Here is a 24,920-nt window from a genome sequence, read left to right as displayed (position 1 = left end):
GAACAGAGAGACTGGTGGCCTGATTAGCAGGGACCCAGCCAGACTATAGCCAGAAACCAGTGTATACATCAGAAAAAAAGAGAGGCAACATAAGTGCAGATCCTACTCTCCTACAACACAGCACAGTGCAACAGACAGGGAATAGAGAGCACAGCTGGGAGAAGTGACAGAGAGTACACAACACAGCACAGCCGATAGGGAGTAGAAAACACAACTGGGAGAAGTCAAAGAGAGAAAACACCACAGCAGATAGGGAGTGGAGAGAACATCTGTGAGAAGCAACACAGAGAACACAGCATAGTACAGCAGATAGGGAGTAGAGAGCACAGTTTGGAGAACCGCCAGAGAGAGCAAAGCACATAGGGAGTAGAGAGCACAGCTGAGGTAAATGCCAGAGAGAACACAGTACAGTAGATAGGGAGTAGAGAGCACAGCAGGGTGAAGTGAAAGAGAGAACACAGTACAGCAGACAGGAGTAGAGAGCACAGCTGGGAGAAGTGACAGACAGAACACAGCACAGCAGATAGGGAGTGGAGCGCACAGCTCGGAGAAGCAACAGAGAGAACACAGCACAGCACAAAGGAAGTAGACAGCACAGCTAAGAGAAGTGACAGAGAGCACACCGCACAGCAGATAGGAGTAGAGAGCACAGCTGGAAGAAGTGACAGGGAGAACATAGTAGAGTAGATAGGGAGTGGAGTGCACAGCTGGGAGAAGCGACAGAGAGAATACAGCCCCAGCAGATAGGGAGTAGAGAGCACAGCTGAGAAAAGGGAAAGAGAGAACACAGCACAGCAAATAGGGAGTGGAGAGCACAGCTGGGAGAATTGACAGAGAGAACACAACACAGCAGATAGGGAAAGGAGAGCACAGCTAGAAGAAGTGACAGAGATAGCACAGCAGATAGGGAGTAGAGAGCACAGTTAGGAGAAGTGAAAGAAAGAAGAAAGCACAGCAAAAAGGGAGTAGAGTGCACAGCTGGGAGAAGCGATAGAGCGAAAAGAGCACAGCAGACAGAGAGTAGAGAGCACAGCTAGGAGAAGTGACAGAGATAACACAGCACAGCAGATAGGTAGTAGAGAGCACAGCTGGGAGAAGCGACAGAGAGAAAAGAGCACAGCAGGTAGGGAGTAGAGAGCACAGCTTCGAGAAGCGACAGTGAGAACACAGCACTGCAGATAAGGAGTAGAGAGAACAGCTGGGAGATGTGGTAGAGAGAACACAGCACAGCATATAAGGAGTAGAGAGCACAGCTGGGAGATGTGGCAGAGAGAACACAGCACACCAGATAGGGAGTAGAGAGCAAAGATTGGAGAACTGACAGAGAGAACACAGCACAGCAGAAAGGGAGTACAGAGCACAGCTGGGAAAAGCAACAGAGAGAAAAGAGCACAGCAGATAGGGAGTAGAGAGCACAGCTTTGAGAAGTGACAGAGAGAACACAGCACAACAGATAAGGAGTAGAGAGCACAACTGGGAGATGTGGCAGAGAGAACACAGCACGCCAGATAGGGAGTAGAGAGCACAGATGGGAGAAGCAACAGAGAGACCACAGCACAACAGATAGGGAGTAGAGAGCACAGCTGGGAGAAGTGAAAGAGAAAACACAGCACAACAGATAGGGAGTAGAGAGCATAACTGGGAGAAGTGACAGAGAGAACACAATACAGCAGATAGGGAGTAGAGAGCACAGCTGGGAGAAGTGACACAGAGAACACAGCACAGCAGATAGGGATTAGAGAGCACAGTTAGGAGAAGTGAAAGAGAGAAGACAGTACAACAGATAGGGAGTAGAGAGCACAACTGGGAGAAGCGACAGAGAGAACACAATACCGCAGATAGGGAGTAGAGTGCACAGCTGGGCGAAGCGACAGAGAGGAAAGAGCACAGCAGATAGGGAGTAGAGAGCACAGCTCCGAGAAGCGACAGAGAGAACACAGCACTGCAGATAAGGAGTAGAGAGAACAGCTGGGAGATGTGGCAGAGAGAACACAGCACAGCATATAAGGAGTAGAGAGCACAGCTGGGAGATGTGGCAGAGAGAACACAGCACACCAGATTAAGGAGTAGAGAGCAAAGATTGGAGAACTGACCGAGAGAACACAGCACAGCAGAAAGGGAGTAGAGAGCACAGCTGGGAGAATCAACAGAGAGAAAAGAGCACAGCAGATAGGAAGTAGAGAGCACAGCTTCGAGAAGTGACAAAGAGAACACAGCACAGCAGATAAGGAGTAGAGAGCACAGCTGGGAGATGTGGCAGAGATAACACAGCACGCCAGATAGGGAGTAGAGAGCACAACTGGGAGAAGCGCCAGAGAGAACACAATACAGCAGATAGGGAGTAGAGAGCACAGCTGGGAGAAGTGACACAGAGAACACAGTACAGCAGACAGGGAGTGGAGAGCACAGCTGGGAGAAGCGACAGAGAGAACACAGCACGGTAGATAGGGAGTAGATAGCACAACTAAGAGAAGTGACAGAGAGAACACAGCACAATTTAGCAGATAGGGAGTAGCGAGCACAGCTGATAGAAGTGACAGAGAGAACACAGCACTGCAGATAGGGACTAGAGAGCACAGCTGGGAGTAGCTACAGAGAGAACACAGCACAGTGCAACAGACAGGGAGTAGAGAGCACAGCTGAGAGAAGTGACAGAGAGTAGACAATACAGCACAGCCGATAGGGAGTAGAAAACACAGCTGGGAGAAGTCACAGAGAGATCAAACCGCAGCAGATAGAGAGTAGAGAGAACATCTGGGAAAAGAAACAGAGAGAACACAGCATAGTACAGCAGATAGGGAGTAGAGAGCACAGTTGGGAGAAGCACCAGAGAGAGCACAGCACATAGGGAGTAGAGAGCACAGCTGAGGTAAATGCCAGAGAGAACGCAGTACAGCAGATAGCAGTAGAGAGCACAGCTGGGAGAAGCAACAGAGAATACAGCACAGCTGATAGGGAGTAGAGAGCACAGCTGGGAGAAGTGAAAGAGAGAACACAGTACAGCAGACAGGAGTAGAGAGCACAGCTGGGAGAAGTGACAGACAGAACACAGCACAGCAGAGAGGGAGTGGAGAGCACAGCTGGGCGAAGCAACAGAGAGAACGCAGCACAGCATATAGGGAGTAGAGAGCACAGCTAAGAGAAGTGACAGAGAGCACACCGCACAGCAGATAGGAGTGGAGAGCACAGCTGGAAGAAGTGACAAGGAGAACACAGTACAGCAGATAGGGAGTAGAGAGTACAGCTTCGAGAAGTGACAGAGAGAACACAGTACAGCAGATAAGGAGTATAGAGCACAGCTGGGAGATGTGGCAGAGAGAACACAGCATGCCAGATAGGGAGTAGAGAGCACAGATGGGAGAACTGACAGAGAGAACACAGCACAGCAGAAAGGGAGTAGAGAGCATAGCTGGGAGAAGCAACAGAGAGACCACAGCACAACAGTTAGGGAGTAGAGAGCACAGCTGGGAGAAGTGACAGAGAAAACACAGTACAGTAGATAGGGAGTGGAGTGCACAGCTGGGAGAAGTGACAGAGATAACACAGCACAGCAAATAGGGAGTAGAGTGCACAGCTGGGAGAAGCTACAGGGATAAAAGAGCACAGCAGATAGGGAGTAGAGAGCACAGCTTCGAGAAGCGACAGAGAGAACACAGCACTGCATATAAGGAGTAGAGAGAACAGCTGGGAGATGTGGCAGAGATAACACAGCACGCCAGATAGGGAGTAGAGAGCACAACTGGGAGAAGCGCCAGAGAGAACACAATACAGCAGATAGGGAGTAGAGAGCACAGCTGGGAGAATCAACAGAGAGAAAAGAGCACAGCAGATAGGAAGTAGAGAGCACAGCTTCGAGAAGTGACAAAGAGAACACAGCACAGCAGATAAGGAGTAGAGAGCACAGCTGGGAGATGTGGCAGAGATAACACAGCACGCCAGATAGGGAGTAGAGAGCACAACTGGGAGAAGCGCCAGAGAGAACACAATACAGCAGATAGGGAGTAGAGAGCACAGCTGGGAGAAGTGACACAGAGAACACAGTACAGCAGACAGGGAGTGGAGAGCACAGCTGGGAGAAGCGACAGAGAGAACACAGCACGGTAGATAGGGAGTAGATAGCACAACTAAGAGAAGTGACAGAGAGAACACAGCACAATTTAGCAGATAGGGAGTAGCGAGCACAGCTGATAGAAGTGACAGAGAGAACACAGCACTGCAGATAGGGACTAGAGAGCACAGCTGGGAGTAGCTACAGAGAGAACACAGCACAGTGCAACAGACAGGGAGTAGAGAGCACAGCTGAGAGAAGTGACAGAGAGTAGACAATACAGCACAGCCGATAGGGAGTAGAAAACACAGCTGGGAGAAGTCACAGAGAGATCAAACCGCAGCAGATAGAGAGTAGAGAGAACATCTGGGAAAAGAAACAGAGAGAACACAGCATAGTACAGCAGATAGGGAGTAGAGAGCACAGTTGGGAGAAGCACCAGAGAGAGCACAGCACATAGGGAGTAGAGAGCACAGCTGAGGTAAATGCCAGAGAGAACGCAGTACAGCAGATAGCAGTAGAGAGCACAGCTGGGAGAAGCAACAGAGAATACAGCACAGCTGATAGGGAGTAGAGAGCACAGCTGGGAGAAGTGAAAGAGAGAACACAGTACAGCAGACAGGAGTAGAGAGCACAGCTGGGAGAAGTGACAGAGAGAACGCAGCACAGCATATAGGGAGTAGAGAGCACAGCTAAGAGAAGTGACAGAGAGCACACCGCACAGCAGATAGGAGTGGAGAGCACAGCTGGAAGAAGTGACAGGGAGAACACAGTACAGCAGATAGGGAGTAGAGAGTACAGCTTCGAGAAGTGACAGAGAGAACACAGTACAGCAGATAAGGAGTATAGAGCACAGCTGGGAGATGTGGCAGAGAGAACACAGCATGCCAGATAGGGAGTAGAGAGCACAGATGGGAGAACTGACAGAGAGAACACAGCACAGCAGAAAGGGAGTAGAGAGCATAGCTGGGAGAAGCAACAGAGAGACCACAGCACAACAGTTAGGGAGTAGAGAGCACAGCTGGGAGAAGTGACAGAGAAAACACAGTACAGTAGATAGGGAGTGGAGTGCACAGCTGGGAGAAGTGACAGAGATAACACAGCACAGCAAATAGGGAGTAGAGTGCACAGCTGGGAGAAGCTACAGGGATAAAAGAGCACAGCAGATAGGGAGTAGAGAGCACAGCTTCGAGAAGCGACAGAGAGAACACAGCACTGCATATAAGGAGTAGAGAGAACAGCTGGGAGATGTGGCAGAGAGAACACAGCACACCAGATAGGGAGTAGAGAGCACAGGTGGGAGAACTGACAGAGAGAACACAGCACAGCAGATAGGGATTAGAGAGTACAGCTTCGAGAAGTGACAGAGAGAACACAGTACAGCAGATAAGGAGTATAGAGCACAGCTGGGAGATGTGGCAGAGAGAACACAGCATGCCAGATAGGGAGTAGAGAGCACAGATGGGAGAACTGACAGAGAGAACACAGCACAGCAGAAAGGGAGTAGAGAGCATAGCTGGGAGAATCAAAAGAGAGACCACAGCACAACAGTTAGGAAGTAGAGAGCACAGCTGGAAGAAGTGGCAGGGAGAACACAGTACAGTAGATAGGGAGCGGAGTGCACAGCTGGGAGAAGCTACAGAGATAAAAGAGCACAGCAGATAGGGAGTAGAGAGCACAGCTTCGAGAAGCGACAGAGAGAACACAGCACTGCATATAAGGAGTAGAGAGAACAGCTGGGAGATGTGGCAGAGAGAACACAGCACGCCAGATAGAGTAGAGAGCACAGGTGGGAGAACTGACAGAGAGAACACAGCACAGCAGATAGGGAGTAGAGAGTACAGCTTCGAGAAGTGACAGAGAGAACACAGTACAGCAGATAAGGAGTATAGAGCACAGCTGGGAGATGTGGCAGAGAGAACACAGCATGCCAGATAGGGAGTAGAGAGCACAGATGGGAGAAGTGACAGAGAAAACACAGCACAGCACAACAGATAGGGAGTAGAGTAGAGAGCACAACTGGGAGAAGCGATAGAGAGAACACAATACAGCAGATAGGGAGTAGAGAGAACAGCTGGGAGAAGTGACACAGAGAACATAGTACAGCAGACAGGAATTGGAGAGCACAGCTGGGAGAAGCGACAGAGAGAACACAGCAGAGTAGATAGGGAGTAGAGAGCACAACTAAGAGAAGTGACAGAGAGAACACAGCACAATTTAGCAGATAGGGAATAGAGAGCACAGCTGATAGAAGTGACAGAGAGAACACAGCACTGCAGAAAGGGAATAGAGAGCACAGCTGGGAGTAGCTACAGAGAGAACACAGCATGGCGCAACAGACAGGGAGTAGAGAGCACACCTGAGAGAAGTGACAGAGAGTACACAACACAGCACAGCCGATAGGGAGTAGAAAACACAGCTGAGAGAAGTCACAGAGAGATCAAACCACAGCAGATAGGGAGTGGAGATAACATCTGGGAAAAGCAACAGAGAGAACATAGCATAGTACAGCAGATAGGGAGTTGAGAGCACAGTTGGGCGAAGCGCCAGGGAGAGCACAGCACATAGGGAGTAGAGAGCACAGCTGGGAGAAGTGACACAGAGATGACAGTACAGCAGACAGGGAGTGGAGAGCACAGCTGGGAGAAGCAACAGAGAGAACACAGCACGGTAGATAGAGAGTAGAGAGCACAACTAAGAGAAGTGACAGAGAGAACACAGCACAGCAGATAGGGAGTAGAGAGTACAGCTTCGAGAAGTGACAGAGAGAACACAGTACAGCAGATAAGGAGTATAGAGCACAGCTGGGAGATGTGGCAGAGAGAACACAGCATGCCAGATAGGGAGTAGAGAGCACAGATGGGAGAACTGACAGAGAGAACACAGCACAGCAGTAAGGGATTAGAGAGCACAGCTGGGAGAAGCAACAGAGAGACCACAGCACAACAGTTAGGGAGTAGAGAGAACAGCTGGGAGAAGTGACAGAGAAAACACAGCACAGCACAACAGATAGGGAGTAGAGTAGAGAGCACAACTGGGAGAAGCGATAGAGAGAACACAATACAGCAGATAGGGAGTAGAGAGAACAGCTGGGAGAAGTGACACATGGAACACAGTACAGCAGACAGGAATTGGAGAGCACAGCTGGGAGAAGCGACAGAGAGAACACAGCAGAGTAGATAGGGAGTAGAGAGAACAACTAAGAGAAGTGACAGAGAGAACACAGCACAATTTAGCAGATAGGGAGTAGAGAGCACAGCTGATAGAAGTGACAGAGAGAACACAGCACTGCAGAAAGGGAATAGAGAGCACAACTGGGAGTAGCTACAGAGAGAACACAGCATAGTGCAACAGACAGGGAGTAGAGAGCACACCTGAGAGAAGTGACAGAGAGTACACAACACAGCACAGCCGATAGGGAGTAGAAAAAACAGCTGGGAGAAGTCACAGAGAGATCAAACCACAGCAGATAGGGAGTGGAGATAACATCTGGGAAAAGCAACAGAGAGAACATAGCATAGTACAGCAGATAGGGAGTTGAGAGCACAGTTGGGAGAAGCACCAGGGAGAGCACAGCTTAGGTAAATGCCAGAGAGAACACAGGACAGCAGATAAGGAGTGGAGAGAATAGCTGGGCGAAGCAACATAGAGAACACAGCACAGCATATAGGGAGTAGAGAACACAGCTAAGAGAAGTGACAGAGAGCACACCGCACAGCAGATAGGAGTAGAGAGCACAGCTGGAAAAAGTGACAGGGAGGACACAGTACAGTAGATAGGGAGTGGAGTGCACAGCTGGGAGAAGCGACAGAGAGAATACAGCCCAGCAGATAGGGAGTAGAGAGCACAGCTGAGAAAAGGGAAAGAGAGAACACAGCACAGTAAATAGGGAGTGGAGAGCACAGCTGGGATAATTGACAGAGAGAACCCAACACAGCAGATACGGAATGGAGAGCACAGCTAGAAGAAGTGACAGAGATAAAACAGCACAGCAGATAGAGAGTAGAGAGCACAGTTAGGAGAAGTGAAAGAGAGAAAACAGCACTGCAAATAGGGAGCAGAGTGCACAGCTGGTAGAAGCGACAGAGAAAAAAGAGCACAGCAGATAGGGAATAGTGAGCACAGCTAGGAGAAGTGACAGAGATAACACAGCACATCAGATAGGTAGTAGAGAGCACAGCTGGGAGAAGCGACAGAGAGAACACAGCACAGCAGATAAGGAGTAGAGAGAACAGCTGGGAGATGTGGCGGAGAGAACACAGCCCGCCAGATAGGGAGTAGAGCACAGATGGGAGAAGCAACAGAAAGACTACAGCACAACAGATAGGGAGTAGAGAGCACAGCTGGGAGATGTGACAGAGATAACACAGCACGCCAGATAGGGAGTAGAGAGCACAACTGGGAGAAGCGCCAGAGAGAACACAATACAGCAGATAGGGAGTAGAGAGCACAGCTGGGAGAAGTGACACAGAGAACACAGTACAGCAGACAGGGAGTGGAGAGCACAGCTGGGAGAAGCGACAGAGAGAACACAGCACGGTAGATAGGGAGTAGAGAGCACAACTAAGAGAAGTGACAGAGAGAACACAGCACAATTTAGCAGATAGGGAGTAGCGAGCACAGCTGATAGAAGTGACAGAGAGAACACAGCACTGCAGATAGGGAATAGAGAGCACAGATGGGAGTAGCTACAGAGAGAACACAGCACAGTGCAACAGACAGGGAGTAGAGAGCACAGCTGAGAGAAGTGACAGAGAGTAAACAACACAGCACAGCCGATAGGGAGTATAAAACACAGCTGGGAGAAGTCACAGAGAGATCAAACCGCAGCAGATAGAGAGTAGAGAACATCTGGGAAAAGAAACAGAGAGAACACAGCATAGTACAGCAGATAGGGAGTAGAGAGCACAGTTGGGAGAAGCACCAGAGAGAGCACAGCACATAGGGAGTAGAGAGCACAGCTGAGGTAAATGCCAGAGAGAACACAGTACAGCAGATAGCAGTAGAGAGCACAGCTGGGAGAAGCGACAGAGAATACAGCACAGCTGATAGGGAGTAGAGAGCACAGCTGGGAGAAGTGAAAGAGAGAACACAGTACAGCAGACAGGAGTAGAGAGCACAGCTGGGAGAAGTGACAGACAGAACACAGCACAGCAGAGAGGGAGTGGAGAGCACAGCTGGGCGAAGCAACAGAGAGAACGCAGCACAGCATATAGAGAGTAGAGAGCACAGCTAAGAGAAGTGACAGAGAGCACACCGCACAGCAGATAGGAGTGGAGAGCACAGCTGGGAGAAGCGCCAGAGAGAACACAATACAGCAGATAGGGAGTAGAGAGCACAGCTGGGAGAAGTGACACAGAGATCACAGTACAGCAGACAGGGAGTGGAGAGCACAGCTGGGAGAAGCGACAGAGAGAACACAGCACAGTAGATAGGGAGTAGAGAGCACAACTAAGAGAAGTGACAGAGAGAACACAGCACAATTTAGCAGATAGGGAGTAGGGAGCACAGCTGATAGAAGTGACAGAGAGAACACAGCACTGCAGATAGGGAATAGAGAGCACAGCTGGGAGTAGCTACAGAGAGAACACAGCACAGTGCAACAGACAGGGAGTAGAGAGCACAGCTGAGAGAAGTGACAGAGAGTACACAACACAGCACAGCCGATAGGGAGTAGAAAACACAGCTGGGAGAAGTCACAGAGAGATCAAACCGCAGCAGATAGAGAGTAGAGAGAACATCTGGGAAAAGAAACAGAGAGAACACAGCATAGTACAGCAGATAGGGAGTAGAGAGCACAGTTGGGAGAAGCACCAGAGAGAGCACAGCACATAGGGAGTAGAGAGCACAGCTGAGGTAAATGCCAGAGAGAACACAGTACAGCAGATAGCAGTAGAGAGCACAGCTGGGAGAAGCGACAGAGAATACAGCACAGCATATAGGGAGTAGAGAGCAGAGCTAAGAGAAGTGACAGAGAGCACACCGCACAGCAGATAGGAGTGGAGAGCACAGCTGGAAGAAGTGACAGGGAGAACACAGTACAGTAGATAGGGAGTGGAGTGCACAGCTGGGAGAAGTGACAGAGATAACACAGCACAGCAAATAGGGAGTAGAGTGCACAGCTGGGAGAAGCTACTGAGAGAAAAGAGCACAGCAGATAGGGAGTAGAGAGCACAGCTTCGAGAAGCGACAAAGAGAACACAGCACTGCATATAAGGAGTAGAGAGAACAGCTGGGAGATGTGGCAGAGAGAACACAGCATGCCAGATAGGGAGTAGAGAGCACAGGTGGGAGAAGTGACAGAGAGAACACAGCACAGCAGATAGGGAGTAGAGAGTACAGCTTCGAGAAGTGACAGAGAGAACACAGTACAGCAGATAAGGAGTATAGAGCACAGCTGGGAGATGTGGCAGAGAGAACACAGCATACCAGATAGGGAGTAGAGAGCACAGATGGGAGAACTGACAGAGAGAACACAGCACAGCAGAAAGGGAGTAGAGAGCACAGCTGGGAGAAGCAACAGAGACCACAGCACAACAGTTAGGGAGTAGAGAGCACAGCTGGGAGAAGTAACAGAGAAAACACAGCACAGCACAACAGATAGGGAGTAGAGTAGAGAGCACAACTGGGAGAAGCGATAGAGAGAACACAATACAGCAGATAGGGAGTAGAGAGAACAGCTGGGAGAAGTGACACAGAGAACACAGTACAGCAGACAGGAATTGGAGAGCACAGCTGGGAGAAGCGACGGAGAGAACACAGCAGAGTAGATAGGGAGTAGAGAGCAAAACTAAGAGAAGTGACAGAGAGAACACAGCACAATTTAGCAGATAGGGAGTAGAGAGCACAGCTGATAGAAGTGACAGAGAGAACACAGCACTGCAGAAAGGGAATAGAGAGCACAGCTGGGAGTAGCTACAGAGAGAACACAGCACAGTGCAACAGACAGGGAGTAGAGAGCACACCTGAGAGAAGTGACAGAGAGTACACAACACAGTACAGCCGATAGGGAGTAGAAAACACAGCTGGGAGAAGTCACAGAGAGATCAAACCACAGCAGATAGGGAGTGGAGATAACATCTGGGAAAAGCAACAGAGAGAACATAGCATAGTACAGCAGATAGGGAGTTGAGAGCACAGTTGGGAGAAGCGCCAGAGAGAGCACAGCACATAGGGAGTAGAGAGCACAGCTGAGGTAAATGCCAGAGAGAACACAGTACAGCAGATAAGGAGTGGAGAGAATAGCTGGGCGAAGCAACATAGAGAACACAGCACAGCATATAGGGAGTAGAGAACACAGCTAAGAGAAGTGACAGGGAGCACACCGCACAGCAGATAGGAGTAGAGAGCACAGCTGGAAAAAGTGACAGGGAGGACACAGTACAGTAGATAGGGAGTGGAGTGCACAGCTGGGAGAAGCAACAGAAAGACTACAGCACAACAGATAGAGAGTAGAGAGCACAGCTGAGAAAAGGGAAAGAGAGAACACAGCACAGCAAATAGGGAGTGGAGAGCACAGCTGGGAGAATTGACAGAGAGAACCCAACACAGCAGATATGGAATGGAGAGCACAGCTAGAAGAAGTGACAGAGATAAAACAGCACAGCAGATAGGGAGTAGAGAGCACAGTTAGGAGAAGTGAAAGAGAGAAGACAGCACTGCAAATAGGGAGCAGAGTGCACAGCTTGTAGAAGCGACAGAGAAAAAAGAGCACAGCAGGGAGAAGTGACAGAGATAACACAGAACATCAGATAGGTAGTAGAGAGCACAGCTGGGAGAAGCGACAGAGAGAACACAGCACAGCAGATAAGGAGTAGAGAGAACAGCTGGGAGATGTGGCGGAGAGAACACAGCCCGCCAGATAGGGAGTAGAGCACAGATGGGAGAACTGACAGAGAGAACACAGCACAGCAGAAAGGGAGTAGAGAGCACAGCTGGGAGAAGCAACAGAAAGACTACAGCACAACAGATAGGGAGTAGAGAGCACAGCTGAGAGAAGCGACAGAGAGAACACAATACAGCAGATAGGGAGTAGGGAGCACAACTGGGAGAAGTGACACAGAGAACACAGTACAGCAGACAGGGAGTGGAGAGCACAGCTGGGAGAAGCGACAGAGGGAACACAGCACAGTAGATAGGGAGTAGAGAACACAACTAAGAGAAGTGACAGAGAGAACACAGCACAATTTAGCAGATAGGGAGTAGAGATCACAGCTGATAGAAGTGACAGAGAGAACACAGCACTGCAGATAGGAAATAGAGAGCACAGCTGGGAGTAGCTACAGAGAGAACACAGCACAGTGCAACAGACAGGGAGTAGAGAGCACAGCTGAGAGAAGTGACAGAGAGTACACAACACAGACAAAACAAATAGGGTCTGAGGGCAAATATTTAGAGACCTTCGAGGATTCCTAATCCCCCTTCCTAAGTATTTCAATACAGAAAAGGGATCCGAGGTCTTTTATGCAACCCTTGATATAAATTCAAGACAGTTGACTCATAGCAAATTTATGCCAACGGTGAATTAGTATAGGTAAGCATGTGAGAGAACGATACAAAAAAATGAAGACAAACAAGAGGTGAAGCAAAAGAGCTTGATCTAAGGATAATCAGCATCCCATCATTACACTCTGAAAGTGCCCAGTGTCATCATCTGGGGTACCAAACAACTCTTCTCAGGAACCTCATGTAATATCGAGGTCATACGAATGAGTTGTATCCTCTTATCAAGAAACCATCCGGAAAAAGAGGGAAAAATAGGAAGCTATTTAGAGTGCAATGAAACAAAAAAAGTATTTTTTGTATTTATCAGTGTTCGTAAAACAGAATACACAATTGACTAGCACTAGGTATATATATTTCTAAACTGTGCCCCATCAATCGTATTTCTAACTAAAAACAGTGTGAGAACAAAAAGAAAAGAAAAGGCAGGTAAACAACGTTTGCTGCCCACTATTTGGTCGACATGTTTCAGCCTTCGGGAAGACTCTCCCTGGCTTTCTTCAGGACCTCATGCTCAAAGTCCCTGATGTGGACTTTGGAAAAGAAGAAATGGGTTACTACTATACCCTCGTATTTGTTGTCCAATTCCTCAATGTGATTGCTGATGTTAACTGACATCAAACATCATCTGAGGAAAAAGCCCCACCTCACTCCGCACCAGCTTAAGTCAAGGAAGAGGCCCCGCTCTGTCCGTCGGTACCTCCGGCAGGGACTCGTACTGGGATGGAGGTCAGATGATGACACTGGGCACTTTCAGAGTGTAATGATGGGATGCTGATTATCCTTAGATCAAGCTCTTTTGCTTCACCTCTTGTTTGTCTTTATTTTTTTGTATCGTTCTCTCACATGCTTACCTATACTAATTCACCGTTGGCATAAATTTGCTATGAGTCAACTGTCTTGAATTTATATCAAGGGTTGCATAAAAGACCTCGGATCCCTTTTGTGTATTGAAGTACACAACACAGCACAGCTGATAGGGAGTAGAAAACACAGCTGGGAGAAGTCACTGAGAGAACAAACCACAGCAGATAGGGAGTGGAGAGAACATCTGGGAGAAGCAACAGAGAGAACACAGCATAGTACAGCAGATCGGGAGTAGAGAGCACAGTTGAGAGAAGTGCCAGAGAGTACACAGCACAGCGGATAGGGAGTAGAAAACCCAGCTGGGAGAAGTCACAGACAGAGCACACCTCAGCAGATAGGGAGTGGAGAGAACATCTGGGAGAAGCAACAGAGAGAACACAGCATAGTACAGCAGATAGGTAGTATAGAGCACAGTTGGGAGAAGCGCCAGAGAGAGCACAGCACATAGGGAGTAGAGAGCACAGCTGAGGTAAATGCCAGAGAGAACACAGTACAGCAGATAGCAGTAGAGAGCACAGCTGGGAGAAGCGACAGAGAGAATACAGCACAGCAGATAGGGAGTAGAGAGCACAGCTGGGAGAAGTGACAGACAGAACACAGCACAGTACAAAGGGAATAGAGAGCACAGCTGGGGGGAGTGGAAGAGTGAACACAGCACAGCAGATTGAGAGTAGAGAGCACAGCAGATAGGGAGCAGGGAGCAAAGCTGGTAGAAGCGACAGAGAGAACACAGCACAGTAGCAAAGGAGTAGAGAGCACAGCTGGGAGAAGTGAAAAGGAGAACACAGCACAGCAAATAGGGAGTGGAGAGCACAGCTGGGCGAAGCGACAGAGAGGACATAGCATAGTACACCAGATAGGGAGTACAGAGCACAGATGGAAGAACTGACAGAGAGAACACAGCACAGCAGAAAGGGAGTAGAGAGCACAGCTGGGAGAAGCAAGAGAGAGAACACAGCACAGCAGATAGGGAGTAGAGAGCACAGCTGGGAGAAATGATAGAGAAAACACAGCACAGCACAACCGATAGCGAGTAGAGAGCACAACTGGGAGAAGCGACAGAGAGAACACAATACAGCCGATAGGGAGTAGAGAGCACAGCTGAGAGAAGTGACACTGAGAACACAGTACAGCAGACAGGGAGTAGAGAGCTTAACTGGGAGAGGCGACAGAGAGAACACAGCACAGTAGATAGGGAGTAGAGAGCACAACTAAGAGAAGTGACAGAGAGAACACAGCACTACAGATAGGGAGTGGAGAGAACATCTGGGAGGAGAAAAAGAGAGAACACAGCATAGTACAGCAGATAAGGAGTAGAGAGCACAGCTGGGAGAAGTGCCAGAGAGAACACAGCACTACAGATAGGGAGTAGAGAGCACAGCTGAGAGTAGCTACAGAGAGAACACAACACAGTGCAACAGACAGGGAGTAGAGAGCACAGCTGGGAGAAGTGACCGAGAGTACACAACACAGCAGATAGGGAGTGGAGAGGACATCTGGGAGGAGAAACAGAGAGAACACAGCATAGTACAGCAGATAAGGAGTAGAGAGCACAGTTGGGAGAAGTGCCAGAGAGAACACAGCACAGCACAGCTGAAGGGGAGTAGAAAACACAGCTGAGAGAAGTCACAGAGAGAACACACCTCAGCAGATAGGGAGTGGAGAGAACATCTGGGAGAAGCAACAGATAGAACACAGCATAGTACAGCAGATAGGGAGGAGAGAGCACAGTTAGGAGAGGCACCAGAGAGAACACAGCACAGCACATAGGGAGTAGAGAGCAAAGGTGAGGTAAATGCCAGAGAGAACACAGTAAAGCAGATAGCAGTAGAGAGCACAGTTGGGAGAAGCGACAGAGAGAATACAGCACAGCAGATAGAGAGTAGAGAGCACAGCTGGGAGAAGTGAAAGAGAGAACACAGTACAGCAGACAGGAGTAGAGAGCACAGCTGGGAGAAGTGACAGACATAACACAGCACAGTACAAAGGGAATAGAGATCACAGCTGGGAGGAGTGGAAGAGTGAACACAGCACAGCAGATTGAGAGTAGAGAGCACAGCAGGTAGGGAGCAGGGAGCAAAGCTGGTAGAAGCAACAGAGAGAACACAGCACAGTAGCAAGGGAGTAGAGAGCACAGCTGGGAGAATTGAAAAAGAGAATACAGCACAGCAAATAGGAAGTAGAGAGCACAGCTGGGAGAATTGACAGAGACAACGCAGCACAGCAGATAGGGAGTGGAGAGCACAGATGGACGAAGCGACAGAAGGGACATAGCATAGTACACCAGATAGGGAGTAGAGAGCACAGATGGAAGAACTGACAGAGAGAACACAGCACAGCAGAAAGGGAGTTGAGAGCACAGCTGGGAGAAGCAACAGAGAACACAGCACAACAGATAGGGAGTAGAGAGCACAGCTGGGAGAAATGATAGAGAAAACACAGCACAGCACAACAGATAGCGAGTAGAGAGCACAACTGGGCGAAGTGACAGAGAGAAGACAATACAGCCGAAAGGGAGTAGAGAGCACAGCTGAGAGAAGTGACACAGAGAACACAGTACAGCAGACAGAGAGTAGAGAGCTTAGCTGGGAGAGGCGACAGAGAGAACACAGCACAGTAGATAGGTAGTAGAGAGCACAACTAAGAGAAGTGACAGAGAGAACACAGCACAATTTAGCAGATAGGAAGTAGAGAGCACAGCTGATAGAAGTGACAGAGAGAACACAGCACAGTGCAACAGACAGGGAGTAGAGAGCACAGCTGGGAGAAGTGACCAAGAGTACACAACACAGCAGATAGGGAGTGGAGAGAACATCTGGGAGAAGAAACAGAGAGAACACAGCATAGTACAGCAGATAAGGAGTAGAGAGCACAGTTGGGAGAAGTGCCAGAGAGAACACAGCACAGCACAGCCGAAGGGGAGTAGAAAACACAGAGGGAACACACCTCAGCAGATAGGGAGTGGAGAGAACATCTGGGAGAAGCAACAGAGAGAACACAACATAGTACAGCAGATACGGAGGAGAGAGCACAGTTGGGAGAGGCACCAGAGAGAACACAACACAGCACATAGGGAGTGGAGAGCAAAGGTGAGGTAAATGCCACAGAGAACACAGTACAGCAGATAGCAGTAGAGAGCACAGCTGGGAGAAGCGACAGACAGAACATAGCACAGTACAAAGGGAATAGAGATCACAGCTGGGAGGAGTGGAAGAGTGATCACAGCACAGCAGATTGAGAGTAGAGAGCACAGCAGGTAAGGAGCAGGGAGCAAAGCTGGTAGAAGCAACAGAGAGAACACAGCACAGTAGCGAGGGAGTAGAGAGCACAGCTGGGAGAATTGAAAAAGAGAACACAGCACAGCAAATAGGGAGTAGAGAGCACAGCTGGGAGAATTGACAGAGACAAGGCAGCACAGCGGATAGGGAGTGGAGAGCACAGATGGACGAAGCGACAGAGGGGACATAGCATAGTACACCAGATAGGGAGTAGAGAGCACAGATGGAAGAACTGACAGAGAGAACACAGCACAGCAGAAAGGGAGTAGAGAGCACAGCTGGGAGAAGTGACAGAGAAAACACAGCACAGCACAACAGATCGGGAGTAGAGAGCACAACTGGGAGAAGCGACAGAGAGAACACAATACAGCAGATAGGGAGAATAGAGCACAGCTGAGAGAAGTGACAAAGAGAACACAGTACAGCAGACAGGGAGTAGAAAGCACAGATGGGAGAGGCGACAGAGAGTACACAACACAGCAGATAGGGAGTGGAGAGAACATCTGGGAGAAGAAACAGAGAGAACACAGCATAGTACAGCAGATAAGGAATAGAGGGCACAGTTGGGAGAAGCGCCAGATAGAACACATCACAGTTGATAGGGAGTAGAGAGCACAGTTGGGAGAAGCACCAGAGAGAACACAGCACAGCACATACTGTTTTGTACTTTTATGGAAACAATGCTTATCCGAATTAAGTTTATGAACTGAACTGAACTGAACATAGGGAGTAGAAAGCACAGCTGAGGTAAATGCCAGAGAGAACACAGTACAGCAGATAGCAGTAGAGAGCACAGCTGGGAGAAGCGACAGAGAGAATACAGCACAGCAGATAGGGTGTAGAGCACACAGCAGATAGGGAGTTGGGAGCAAAGCTGGGGGAAGCGGCAGATTGAACACAGCACAGTAGAAAGGGAGTAGAGAACACAGCTGGGAGAAGTTAAAAAGAGAACACAGTGCCGCAGACAGGAGTAGAGAGCACAGCTGGGAGAAGGGAAAGAGTGAACACAGCACAGGGAGGAGAGAAAAGAGCACAGCAGATAGGGAGTAGAGAGCACAGCTTCGAGAAGCGACAGAGAGAACACAGCACTGCAGATAAGGAGTAGAGAGAACAGCTGGGAGATGTGGTAGAGAGAACACAGCACAGCATATAAGGAGTAGAGAGCACAGCTGGGAGATGTGGCACAGAGAACACAGCACAGCAGAGAGGGAGGGGAGTAACCCTGGGCGTAGTTCGCGAAGTAGCACTTCGCAAAGCTACGCAAAGTGCAGTTCACACTATGCGAGTTACGCGTATCACTTCGCGAACTGCGTAGTACCTTGTTCGCACTGTGCCAGATGTCGTTTTCAATGATTGCACAGTGCAGACAAGCAACCGGCACTGTGCAATCATTGAAAATGGCATCTTGCACAGTGCGAGCTGTAGTTTTCTGCTGCTCGAGTAGATTTTTACTCGAGCGGCAGCTTTCTCAACGCGAATTGGTAGTTTCTCATCGCGAGCGGTCGCGAGCATACGCGACCACTCGCAATGAGAAACCTGACCTCCTCGCGTTGGGAATCTCGCCGGGAGGTTTATTTTCCATGCTCGCGATCGCCAACTTGATGTTGCTGATCGCGAACAAGGAAAAAGTCTCGCCGGGATGTCATTTTGCTTGCTCGCGGTCGCCAACTTGACGTTGAGGACCGCGAGCAAGCAAAAAATGACCGCAGCACTACGCAACACTACGCTACGCGTGTACGCACTGTGCTACGTGCAATTCGCGTAGTGCGAAGTAGCGTGAACTTCGCAAACTACGCGAGCGTAGCGTAGTGCTTTGCCCAGGCTTAGAGTGGAGAGTACAGCTGGGCGAAGCGACAGAGAGGACATAGCACAGTACAGCAGATAGGGAGTAGAGAGCACAGCAGGGAGAAGCAACAGAGAGAACACAGCGGTTCTGTTCTGTGAATGATGCCATCAGTAATGTCACTGACCATGTCATGGGCAATGTAAAATGTGAGGTCATAAACCATATATTGCTGGGGCGTTAGTTAGAGTTTGCCCAGGTAACCAAAGCTGCTGAATTTCACTGGTTTTGTACAAGTGAAACATGAGGCTAATGATAACGTCCCTGTAACCTTTGTTTTTTTAAGTACATTTCTATGTTTTTTTAGTTTTTTATTAACGTCCCTGTAACCTTTGCTTTTTTGGGTGAATTTCTAAGATTTAAAAAAAAAAAATCTAACTGCAACCTGTAACCTTTGAGAGTGAGTGTGTGAGTGAGTGCATGAGTGTCTTAGTGGGTTTGTGAGTGAGTGCATGAGTTAGTGTCTCAATGGGTATGTGAGTGGGTGTTTGAGTGTCTGAGTGAGCCTGTGAATGGCTGCATAAGTGTCTCTCTGGAGTTGCGAGTGGGTGTTTAAGCGGGTACATAAGTGAGTGTCTTAATGGATGCATGAGTGTCTGAGTGAGTGTCTTAAGGAGTCTGTAAGTGGGTGTGAGAGTGTCTGAGTGGGTTTGCAAGTGCCTCCATGTGTGTGTGAGTCAGCCTGTGAGTGAGTGCATGAGTGGCTCTGTGAGTGGGTGTGTGTCTCTGAGTGGGTTTGTGAGTTGTTACAGGAAAGTTTGATTAGGTCTGTGAGTGGGTGTGAGAAAGTATGAGTGGGCCTGTAAGTGTGTGCATGAATATCTAAGTGGGCCTGTGAGTGGGCGTACATGTCTGAGTGGGTCTTTGAGTGGGTGCATGAGTGTCTGAATGCATCTGTGAGTGGCTGTGAGCCAGTGTTTGCATGAGTGTCTGTGTGGGTCTGTGAGAGGTGCTATGGGTGTGTGAGTAAGTATGTGAGTGGCTGTGTGGGTCTGTGAGTGGGTATGTATGTGCATGTGTGTGTCTATGAGTAGGTGTGAGTGATGCTATGAGTATGTGAGTGGGTATTTGAGGGCCTGTGTGAACCTGTGAGTGGGTGTGTGAATGTCTGTGTGGGTCTGTGAGTAGTTTTGTGAGTACCTGTGTGGGTCTGTGACTAGGTCTGTGAGTGTTGCTAAAGGTCTGTGAGTTGGTGTGTGAGTGGCTGTGTGGGTCTGAAGTGAGTGTCTTTGTGTGTCTTTGACTGGGAATGTCAGTAGTACTATGAGTCCGCCAGTGGGTGTGTGAGTGACTGACTCTGTGAGTGGTTGTGCCAATACCTGTGTATGTCTGTGAGTGGCTGTTTGAGTGCTGCTATGGGTTTGTGGGTGGATGTGTGAGTGGGTGAATGGGTCTTTGATGGAATCTGTTTGAGCAGTGAAATGGATTTTGAATATTTACATTGAATATTTGCATAGTTATGTTATTTAAAAGGGTGAACCATGCACTCTGCTCTTACAATGGTACGATAATAAAGAAACCACTCATCACAGTCATCCAAAGTTCATATTGCGCTCGAATAGATTAATGCAGCATTCACTTGTATTAAGGATTTCAGTTCATTTTTCTTTGCATTCGTGTACCCCAAGAAGTTAGGGTAATTTCTACTTTACTCGAGTGGAGCTTCACCTGGAGCACCTGCTTTTTTCATATTTGTAAGTGCTTCCTGTTGAGGTTTAATTGATCTGAAATGAGCATCAGGGCCAGAATAGAACACCATTTTTTTCAAGAAGAGTCTACAGTTTTACATAAAAGATGTCTACCCAACTGCGGTACTTTCTAGTGGCAAATTAGTAAATGCTTTTCCATTGTGTAAATGCCTAGGGGCCTCTTTTACGCTGCCGTTGCGTCACTTTTGTGACGCAGCGGCGGCGCAAAACCAGCGCCATGCTGCGGGGTATTTACAACGTGACGCATCTGGGAGATGCGTCACGTTGTAAAGCCCTGTGCCAGAAGTAGGCGTTCCGGCGCAGGGGGGGGTCGTTCCGGTGCAGGAACGCCTCCTAAAAGTGGCTGAGTGAAATCTACAAGATTTCACTCAGTCACTTTTCAGCCCACGCTGCATCAAAACCCTGCGCCTGCTTGAAGCAGGCGCAAGGATTGACGCAGCATTTTAAAGATAGGGCACCCCCGAGCCTTGCTGGAGCTGCGTTGCAATTGCGACGCAACTCCAGCAATGCGCTGCCTTTACGGCACAGATGTGTCACGCATCTGTGCCGTTTTTACCCCATGGTGCGCCGCATTGTAAATGCGGCGCATCCATGGTGGCGGAGTTGTGACGCACAATAACTGCTGCATCCCTGCTGATATGCAGGGATGCGCAAGATATTGTAAATCTGCCCCCTAGTATATATCCTACACTCCAGCTGAGTAATGGACCACCTACGTACATACATCTCTATGTGCGTCTCTTTGCCATTTGTTTCAGTGGGCTAATAACTGTGTATTTTGTTTCTAAATCTTTTATTCGTCGCATATTATCGCATCATGTATGCTCCATTTTCAATGAGAAGCCGCAAACACCACGTGTTTTTCAAAAAGTGTAAAAAACATATATACATATATTGTAGTTAATGTTTGACAATAGATGTTTACTAATAAAGTGCTTAAACATCTATTCTTGGAATCATTTGTAATGTAAAGCAGTTTTAAATTGATGCAGGTAATCGCGTCGATGTTGGTATTCACGAAGATGATGTGACTATGTAAGAAAGAGACGTGATTGGAGAAGAATGTTTTTATTAATCTTCAAAGGAACTTCCACCTATTTCTGTCTCTTGAAGGTTCCAATTGCTAATTGGTTCATTTTTGCAGCTGTGCTGTACTTTGAGTGCAGAACTGTGGTGTATGTATTTTTTGGGCATTTTTTCTAAAATAAAATGGCATCAGCAAGAGGTGAGGAGCAGGAGGAAGTCCGTGAAGATGCTGAGGAGGAGGAGGTACCAGCAGTACCAGAGACTGTCCTGATGTGGAAGCAGAGCATAGCTTGGGATTTTGTCACCATTCCATCTGGTGAATCAAAAAACGGTGGCGAAGTTTGTCAAGTGCACTTTGTGTGGTAAGAACCTATCACGGGGCATGGCAAAAATATATTCATGTGGTACAAGTATTAAAAACATACCATACAAATCAACTTAAAAGTGCACAGGAGAGCAGGTGAGGGACCATCAACCTCCAGGGTTGCACCACCTGCTCCTGGACAGAGGATTCCTGTGGAAGTGGGGAGGAGGCACCCACAAATTTCACCTGAGCTAAGGCGCATTGGAGCGTATCGCTCATGATGCGGTCCACCGGTGGCTGTGTTGAGCACAGTAAAGTTTGAGAAGCATAAACTGAGCCTCCAGTCCTGCCATAGAATAGGGGCCCAGGGCTGCACAGTCATGCTGGTCGCACCTGACATTCTCTCCCAGGCCCCCTCTCATGGCACACATGAAGCACCCATAGACAGTGTATTTATCGCTGTCCTTGTGATGCCAGCATGAGTGTCAGGTGGGAAGAGGAACGCCAAACATCCTGCTGGGCTGGCAGTCTGCCCGCTGCTAGCCTCAGTCTTCAGTGAACCACGCGGAGCTCGCTGTGGTACTCTCTGTCCTCAGGGGATGTCTCACTGCCCGCATCAGCTGTATCTGAAAGATGCGTTACACAAGAGCCACCTCAGAGACAGGCATCCCAGCACATACGGGCATTGTCACCTCAGAGGCAGGCATCCCGGCACAGGACGTAGGGGGATTGTCACCTCAGAGGCAGGCATCCCAGCACAGGACGTAGGGGCATTGTCACCTCAGAGGCAGGCATCCCAGCACAGGACGTAGGGGCATTGTCACCTCAGAGGCAGGCATCCCAGCACAGGACGTACGGGGATTGTCACCTCAGAGGCAGGCATCCCAGCACAGGACGTAGGGACATTGTCCCCTCAGAGGCAGGTATCCCAGCACAGGACGTAGGGACATTGTCACCTCAGAGGCAGGCAAACTGGCACAGGACGTAGGGGGATTGTCACCTCAGAGGCAGGCATCCCAGCACAGGACGTAGGGGGATTGTCATCTCAGAGGCAGGCATCCCAAAACAGGACGTAGGGGCATTGTCACCTCAGAGGCAGGCATCCCAGCACAGGACGTACGGGGATTGTCACCTCAGAGGCAGGCACCCCAGCACAGGACGTAGGGACATTGTCACCTCAGAGGCAGGCATCCCAGCACAGCACGTACGGGCATTGTCACCTCAGAGGCAGGTATCCTAGCACAGGACGTAGGGGCATTGTCACCTCAGAGGCAGGCATCCGGGGACAGGACGTAGGGGGATTGTCACCTCAGAGGCAGGCATCCCAGCACAGGACGTAGGGAGATTGGCACCTCAGAGGCAGGCATCCCAGCACAGGACGTAGGGGCATTGTCACCTCAGAGGCAGGCATCCCAGCACAGGACGTACGGGGATTGTCACCTCAGAGGCAGGCATCCCAGCACAGGACGTAGGGACATTGTCACCTCAGAGGCAGGTATCCCAGCACAGGACGTACGGGCATTGTCACCTCAGAGGCAGGCATCCTAGCACAGGACGTAGGGGCATTGTCACATCGGAGGCAGGCAAACCGGCACAGGACGTAGGGGGATTGTCACCTCAGAGGCAGGCATCCCAGCACAGGACGTAGGGGGATTGTCATCTCAGAGACAGGCATCCCAGCACAGGACGTAGGGGCATTGTCACCTCAGAGGCAGGCATCCCAGCACAGGACGTACGGGGATTGTCACCTCAGAGGAAGGCACCCCAGCACAGGACGTAGGGACATTGTCACCTCAGAGGCAGGCATCCCCGCACAGCACGTACGGGCATTGTCACCTCAGAGGCAGGTATCCTAGCACAGGACGTAGGGGCATTGTCACCTCAGAGGCAGGCATCCCGGCACAGGACGTAGGGGGATTGTCACCTCAAAGGCAGGCATCCCAGCACAGGACGTAGGGGGATTGTCACCTCAGAGGCAGGCATCCCAGCACAGGACGTACGGAGATTGTCACCTCAGAGGCAGGCATCCCAGCACAGGACGTAGTGACATTGTCACCATGGAGGCAGGCATCCCAGCACAGCACGTACGGGCAATGTCACCTCAGAGGCAGGCATCCTAGCACAGGACGTAGGGGGATTGTCACCTCAGAGGCAGGCATCCCAGCACAGGACGTAGGGGGATTGTCACCTCAGAGGCAGGCATCCCAGCACAGGACGTAGGGGCATTGTCACCTCAGAGGCAGGCATCCCAGCACAGGACGTACGGGGATTGTCACCTCAGAGGCAGGCATCCCAGCACAGGACGTAGGGACATTGTCACCTCAGAGGCAGGCATCCCAGCACAGGACGTAGGGGCATTGTCACCTCAGAGGCAGGCATCCCAGCACAGGACGTACGGGCATTGTCACCTCAGAGGCAGGCATCCTAGCACAGGACGTAGGGGCATTGCCACCTCAGAGGCAGGCATCCCGGCACAGGACGTAGGGGGATTGTCACCTCAGAGGCACGCATCCCAGCACAGGACGTACGGGCATTGTCACCTCAGAGGCAGGCATCCCGGCACAGGACGTACGGGCATTGTCACCTCAGAGGCAGGCATCCCAGCACAGGACGTACGGGCATTGTCACCTCAGAGGCAGGCATCCCAGCGCAGGACGTACGGGCATTGTCACCTCAGAGGCAGGCATCCTAGCACAGGACGTAGGGGCATTGCCACCTCAGAGGCAGGCATCCCGGCACAGGACGTAGGGGGATTGTCACCTCAGAGGCACGCATCCCAGCACAGGACGTACGGGCATTGTCACCTCAGAGGCAGGCATCCCGGCACAGGACGTAGGGGCATTGTTACCTCAGAGGCAGGCACCCCAGCACAGGATGTACGGGGATTGTCACCTCAGAGGCAGGCATCCCAGCACAGGGCGTAGGGACACTGTCACCTCAGAGGCAGGCATCCCAGCACAGGACGTAGAGGGATTGTCACCTCAGAGGCAGGCATCCCAGCACAGGACGTAGGGACATTGTCACCTCAGAGGCAGGCATCCTAGCACAGGACGTAGGGGGATTGTCACCTTAGAGGCAGGCATCCCAGCACAGGACGTAGTGGCATTGTCACCTCAGAGGCAGGCACCCCAGCACAGGACGTACGGGGATTGTCACCTCAAAGGCAGGCATCCCAGCACAGGACGTAGGGGCATTGTCACCTCAGAGGCAGGCATCCCAGCACAGGACGTACGGGGATTGTCACCTCAGAGGCAGGCATCCCCGCAGAGGGCGTAGGGACATTGTCACATCAGAGGCAGGCATCCCAGCACAGGAAGTAGAGGGATTGTCACCTCAGAGGCAG

This window comes from Triturus cristatus, chromosome 4_1, assembly GCF_964204655.1.
Source record: "Triturus cristatus chromosome 4_1, aTriCri1.1, whole genome shotgun sequence".
In the NCBI taxonomy this organism is placed as follows: domain Eukaryota; kingdom Metazoa; phylum Chordata; class Amphibia; order Caudata; family Salamandridae; genus Triturus; species Triturus cristatus.
The sequence above is the reverse complement of the archived record's forward strand: the minus strand, read 5'-3'. Positions refer to the sequence as shown.